We start from the raw sequence: 6,971 nt of genomic DNA, 5'->3' as shown, positions 1-6,971 counted from the left end.
GCTGCAATAGCTCAGTTGGGAGAGCGTTAGACTGAAGATCTAAAGGTCCCTGGTTCAATCCCGGGTTTCAGCAGTGTTTTTGATGTTTATGCTAAGTCTACTTTCTGGCAGTCTTAACCAACATATAAGCTGTAAGGGGAATATTAGGTTCTCATGCCTTGGGTGGATCATTGGCTTTTCAGGGAGGGGTGATGTCCGATGTCTTGGGGGGCCCTTTTATGTAAACCCACAAGCAACATTGTACTTCCTGACTGTAATAATAATAGCTGACGTGTCTAAGGTACTTACTATATGTCCAGCTTTCTTCTAAGCTCTATGTATTCACTTATTTAAAATGGCCACTAAAATTCCCCGTGACTACTCGTTAAATCAGTGAAGCTTGTGCTTGGGGCCTGGGATGTGGTAGATACACAGTTAATGATTTTTACTTCGACTGTCATTATTATTCCTATTGGCTAGGAACTTCCCAAGCTAGAGCTATGAGATGTGAGTTATTTCTAAGGACCTTTCACCCTACTGTCTGATAAGGCAGTATGCAAGGTCATCATGTTCCTCCTGATTATTTCCAAATTCTGCATTAACAATTCCTTGCTTTTATATGGTCAGCGTGAAAGGATATTTTCCCACTTTGCAGAAGGGGATTTAGCTTGTTTTCCAAAGGCCTCACCTGAATTCATAGGAGTGGGGGAAGGGGGTGTCTTCAAAGTCTCCGAAACTGAATGCAAACTTGAGTGTTCGTGTGCCCGTTTCCCTGGGAAGCATGTCAACGGGGATCAGATTCTAGGTTTGTGACCTAGAAAAGATTTAGAAAGTTTGGTTGTAAAAGATTTCCTCGTCACAAACGCTTGCTAGTAATTTACGACCTGGCCTTTTGATTTTTGCCAACGTGCTGAGTGATAGGACGTTTCCTTATTGTGTTTGTCCCTCGCTCAACGCTGTATCTACCGTGTGGTGGGTTTCAGGAGGGAGCCCAGATTGTTAGCAAACTTTCCTTTGTCCGGGTGGTGGTCTTGAAGGCAAATTTCCCATAGTGGAACAGACTTGACCAATTTTGGAGGCCCCCCTGCTACTTTGGGGCACCTTTCATGACCCACCCCCCAACACCGTGTTCACTCCGCAGAGGTGGGTCTCACTCCACCGAATTGTCTCTTTTCTGGGAAGATTAAGGATGAAGTCCCCTCATTACCTTTATTATTCTACTTTTTAAAAATCTTTAATTCTCGTTGATGGCATCTGTAGACAGTCCGGATGTCCAGAAGCAATACCAGGCCGTGACTGCTGTCCTTCCATCTTCACATTATTTCATGCCTGTCACCTAAATGACATCACCAGGACTTGGCTGTGCTTTGGTCAAGAGGTAGTGTTTCCAGTTAAAGCCAGGGGTCCTCCGGGCTTCGGGCATTTACAGAACGTATAAATGTTGCAGGTTATCCTGTCTTGCTTCCTCATTTCCCCAAGAATTTAACCACACTTCCAGAAAATCTGCACCCCCCTGAAGACAGAATTGGCTCAGGAATGGAGTTCTCATGATGAGGCTGGAGCTAGGGAAGGGGGTCCCAGACTAATCTGACGGCTAAAGGTGTGAGTCAAGTGCGTGGAGGAACATCTAGAGTCCAACATCAGAGTCCACTTCCAAACGCAAAGTCCACTGGGATAGAGGGAGGATCTGGGTCAAAATGAGGAGACCAAGTGTTCTAGGCCAGGCCGGGGCAGGGGGGGAGTCTCAGGGAAGTAGATGGGGAGCAAGCCTCAGTGGTCAACAGGGTTAGGGTGGTGTCAAGGGCCCTCTGGACAAGATGGAAAGCACTTTTAATTCTTCCCAATCATCTCTGCACCGTTATTACATGGGATTGGGCTCTTCACTATTTGTACATATGTGTGTATACACACCTGTACACATACACAAACACAGTAGTGTTGGTGTCTAAAGGGAATATGAATTATATTCACCAATATATTGACCAATATATTGACCAATTATATTGACCAATTGGAAAGAGAATCAAGTATTTTTAAAAATGTGTTATGGTTATTATGATTATAAAAATGTATAAACTACTGAAACATTAACATTTTTATAGAACTATATTGCTTAAAAAGCAAAGATAGGTCTACTCTAATCCCAGCCCTGGAGATAGCCATTGTTAACAATCTGGTATCTACACTTTTTCCAGATGTTTTTCTACACACTGTTAATATAAAATTAACGTACATACACATAAATGCAATTATAATTTACCTAGAATTAGACCATTAGGTCACAATATTTTCCCATAATTTCCAAACAGTGGGACTGAATGCATAAAATAATAACAGATATGTTTTCTTTTCATGTTTCTCTTAATGGAAATAAAGTATTAAAAGAGGCTAAGGCATGAAAACTCGAGCCTTCACTATAGCATAATCCAAATTTTTAAAAATCACACTTCTATAAAATCTTTTTTTGGTTTGTTTTTAATGTTTACTTTTGAGACAGAGAGCACAAGCGAGGGAGGGGCAGAGACAGAAGGGCACAGGGGATCCAAAGCTGGCTCTGTGTTGACAGCAGAGAGCCCAACACGGGGCTGGAACTCGAACTGTGAGATCATGACCTGGGCCGAAGTCAGACGCTTAACCAACTGAGCCACCCAGGCGCCCCACACTTCTACAAAATCTTAAGTGAGGAAGGCAAAAGAGTCTTACCAGTAACAATGATGATAATAGTAAGAGGAAATATTTATTGAATTTTTACTCTGGGTCAAGCCCCACTTTGTGCAATTTACAGGAATTAGTTCATTTAATTAGTGATGAAGAAATCTAAAAAGCAAGCAACAAATAGGCATTTGTAGCAATTTGAGAGTATTGCAGAGGGAGGGGCCTCCATTTTATGAGGAGTAGGAAGTTAACAATGTCACAAAGTCCGAACAAGAGCTAACGGGGACTGGCAGGGTGCAGGGCATTTAGAGAAAACGCTGCCATTGTCTCTGTAAGGTCAGAGATCATAAATTGTATGAGTACAATCTGTTCAGTAATATATGTGTGTGTGTGTGTGTGTGTGTGTGTGTGTGTGTGATAGCTTATATATCTGTTATTGAACTCATATTGATCATACAAATACCAAATTTGTTCCTTTAATTTTTCATTCTTCATGTGATGTTTAATTCACAATGATACAAAACACTTTTACAATCTTTATTATTAATGATCACCATTTGCGTGAAATCACTTAAAAAACCCCAAAGACACATGGAGGAAGCTGGGATTACATTTACAACTCATTCTCTTTGGAAATGTAATATGTTGGCTAGAACTGATAACGTGGCCAGTATAAACCTGTTGGAAACTGTAGAAACGGTTTAAAATCTAGTATTTCTTCCAGCACGAGTTCATTGTGCTTCTCCATTTGGGGTCTGTAATCAGTGGAATGGAAATTAAAATTGTGTGCATGCTTTTCTTTCCCCCAGAGTCTGTGAAACCCTCCAAATTAACTCCAAAACGTATTCAGTCTATTTCCTGAAAAGTCTGGTGGGTAATTTTATGGAGGTTGTTCAGTGTAATAGAGACAACAGAGCTTTTCAGGTAAGCTAATGGGGAAAGAGAAGGACTGGGGAAACGGAGAAAGAACAGAAAAGAAAAAGTGGATATCTTCTTCTGAAAGGGCTCAGAAAGGGCCTGGTGTCCACCTTCGGCTCAGATCATGATCTCATGGTTTGTGGGTTTGAGCCCCATGTCAGGCTCCTTGCTTGTACCTTGGAGCCTGCTCAGGACTTTCTCTCTTCCTCTCTCTACCCACCTCCTCTGCTCTCTCTCTCCCTCCAAATAAATGAACATTTAAGAAATAAAATAAGAAAAATTAGGCTGAAGAGTCGACTTTTCCTACTTTTCCAGGCATACAGGGTGTGGGCTTCTCCTTAGAAAACTAAGAAGCATGGATCTCCAGTCTTGGGAACCTCTGATGGTTTAGCATAGAACTGGCCAAAGTTCACAGTTGAGCACGTCTTTTCCCACATGATTTTAAAACTCTACGTGTCCACATTTTATCATCTTTTATATTAAAATCTGTGAAAGCTAGGGTGCCTGGCTGGCTCAGTCAGTAGAACATGCAACTCTTGATGTCGAGGTTGTGAGTTCGAGCCCCATGTTGGGTACACAGATTACATAAAACACACCATCTTTTAAAAAAGGGAAAAAAATTGACATCCGTAAATGCTGCTTCAAAACCTACAGCAGTGATTGCTGTATGCCAAAATGCAGCCACTTCTTGGATTAAAAAAACTTTCGAAAGTGGTCCTGACTGAATGCGAAGCCACAGACTTAGTCTGTATATTTTTTTTCCTTCACACGATGGTCTCTTCCTCTGTCTTTTAAATAATTTCCATGTTTGGGTTCCTTTCAGAAGAAAGTTCACGGGAACAATTATAGATAGCCAATGGAAAAGAATTGTTGTAGAGAGCCTGGTGATACCTACCCAACCCTCTCAAGAACCTCACTCCAAAAATACAGTTTCAGGGTCCCTGGGTGGCTCAGTAGGTGAAGTGTCTGACTCTGGATTTCAGCTCAGGTCATGATCTCAAGGTTCATGAGATCGAGCCCTACATTGGGGTTTGTGCTAGACTTGGAGCCTGCTTAAGATTCTCTCTCTCTCGAGCCAAAGCATAAGAGACTCTTAAAAACTGAGAACAAACTGAGGGTTGATGGGGGGTGGGAGGGAGGGGAGGGTGGGTGATGGGCATTGAGGAGGGCACCTTTTGGGATGAGCACTGGGTGTTGTATGGAAACCAATTTGACAATAAATTTCATATATTGAAAAAAAAAGATTCTCTCTCTCTCTCTCTCTCTCTCTCTCTCTCTCTCAAAATAAAATAAATGAAAAACATACTGTTTCAAAAGCTGTGAAATGTATGAAACGTCTATGTCTAGTTTCATTGCGGATGAAATACACCTGAATAATTTTGTGTAACTGATGAAGATCCCAATTCTTCTCTGTTTTTCTTTTAGAAGCTGCCTTGATATCTTTCTCCTAGAAGAATTAAGGGAAGATTTGACAATGCTATATAATTTGTACATTTTTCGCTTAGTTTGCATGGTTGGCCTGAGTTTTTGCATCAGTTTGAAGAAGCGAGTTGGCTGAAAATGCCCTTTTATGTCTTCATGGAGATGTAAGATCCATACCTACCATCAACGCCTTTCCCTGTCAGTTACACAGGAGGATTCGTAGCTTCTTTTACCCACATATCACTCATTTGATGTCCATCAATCTTCTGATGAAGAGGAAGCGGGGAGAGGTTCCTTACTTTATCTCCGGGGCGTCGCATTTCCCACTCACCTGCAAGGAATTCTCTGCAAAGATGACAACCAATCCCGGACTTACTGGCTAGGCTCCCGTGATCTGGAAAACTTGTCAGAGGTTATTTTGCAGAGCTGATAAAATTGTTCTGCCAAAAGCCCAAGAATAGGCACCTTGGTCTTTTGCCAATTTATCGAACTTGTAAAAAACAAAATTGGCCAGAAATGAACATTTACGTTCCCTGTGTGTTTCCATATAGTTAAAGAATAACACCTTCTATAAACCAGAGCTTAGCTGGCCTCAGCCCTATCCCGAGCAGTTCTATTCTTTCTTTTATGTAAACCTCACAGCATCCCATGTTAGCCCCATCTTACAGAAGAGGAGCCCAGACATAAAAGGGTTTCAGCGGCTTGCCCTACATCAGGATCAGAATCAGGACAGCGTTTAGACTTGTCTGACCTCCAAACCCTGGCTTATTTGCCCTGCTTGGTCCCTTCCTGGATGAGTGGTCTGTTGATCAATTCCACATGTCAATGGATTAGATTAAAGAGTCCATATTAACTGCATAATTTCATCCTTACCTTCTTTTCCTAAATTAAATGTTCACACCGTCACGGAGACAGCACTGATTTACTGGTACTGATTATGTGCCAGGCGCTCAGCTGGACAGTTCCACATACTTTCATTTACTGTTAATGACAGCTCTGGAGGCAAGCATGATTACCACCTCGACTCTGGGGTAAGGACATTGATATGCAGAGAGGTCATCTATCCATGGTCATACAGCAAACTAGGGACAGAGCCAAGATTCCGTCGATCCCTGCTGATGCCACAATAAAGTCTTCCAGGAGCTGATAATGTCATTTGATGACAGCCAATGTTTGAATTCACACTTACACTTTGCCCTTGACCAACCAAACTGATTCTTTCTTTTGGCACACATTAGCTTGTTGTTGTTGTTGTTGTTGTTGTTGCTGTTGAAGCAGACCACACCCCATGATTCTGGGGTGGAAAGTGATATTTTGCAGGAATAGATTTTTCTCTTTGATCCTTAACTTTTTTTCCTAATTTGCCAAGTACTTCTCCTCCTCTCCTTCTCCTCCTCCTCCTCCTCCTTCCCCTTCTCCTTCCCCTTCCACTTCCCCTTCCCCTCCCCCTTCCTCTTCCCCTTCTTCTCCTTCTCCTTTCTTCTTCTTTTTTAAGGACCTTTATCTTTTGTTTTAGGACATAGATCTCAGAACAGTCTTGAACATGTGTAGGTCAGTAACAGCAAATTTCAGATCTTCATTTAAAAAAAATTAAAATTGGGGGCGCCTGGGTGGCTCAGTCGGTTAAGCATCTGACTCTTGATTTTAGCTCAGGTCATGATCTCACGGTTCTGAGTCTGAGCCCTTTGTTGGGCTCCATGCTGATGGTGCAGAGCCTGCTTAGGATTCTCTCTCTCTCTCTTTCTCTGGCTCTCCCCCACTCACACATCTCTCTCTCTCTCTCTCTCTCAAAAATAAAATAAACATCTAAAAATAAAAAAAATAAAAAAAATAATAATCTTTCATCTGACAACACACTAAAGTTAAATATGATGGGGCGCCTGGGTGGCTCAGTTGGTTGAGCGTACAACTTCGGCTCAGGTCATGATCTCATGGTTTGTGAGTTCGAGCCCCGTGTTGGGCTCTGTGTTGACGGGTCAGAGCCTGGAGCCTCATTT

General features: G+C 42.1%; 1 non-coding gene across 1 annotated transcript; it reads left to right on the top strand.

Annotated features, from left to right (window-relative positions):
• On the top strand, nucleotides 1-73 carry TRNAF-GAA. Its single transcript has one exon. It is a non-coding gene; the product is annotated as a tRNA-Phe (tRNA).
• Nucleotides 74-6,971: the final 6,898 nt, after the last annotated feature.

This window comes from Felis catus, chromosome C1 (genome assembly GCF_018350175.1).
Source record: "Felis catus isolate Fca126 chromosome C1, F.catus_Fca126_mat1.0, whole genome shotgun sequence".
Taxonomy (NCBI): Eukaryota; Metazoa; Chordata; class Mammalia; order Carnivora; family Felidae; genus Felis; species Felis catus.
Note: the sequence above shows the minus strand (reverse complement) of the source record. Positions and strands in the feature narration are given on the sequence as shown.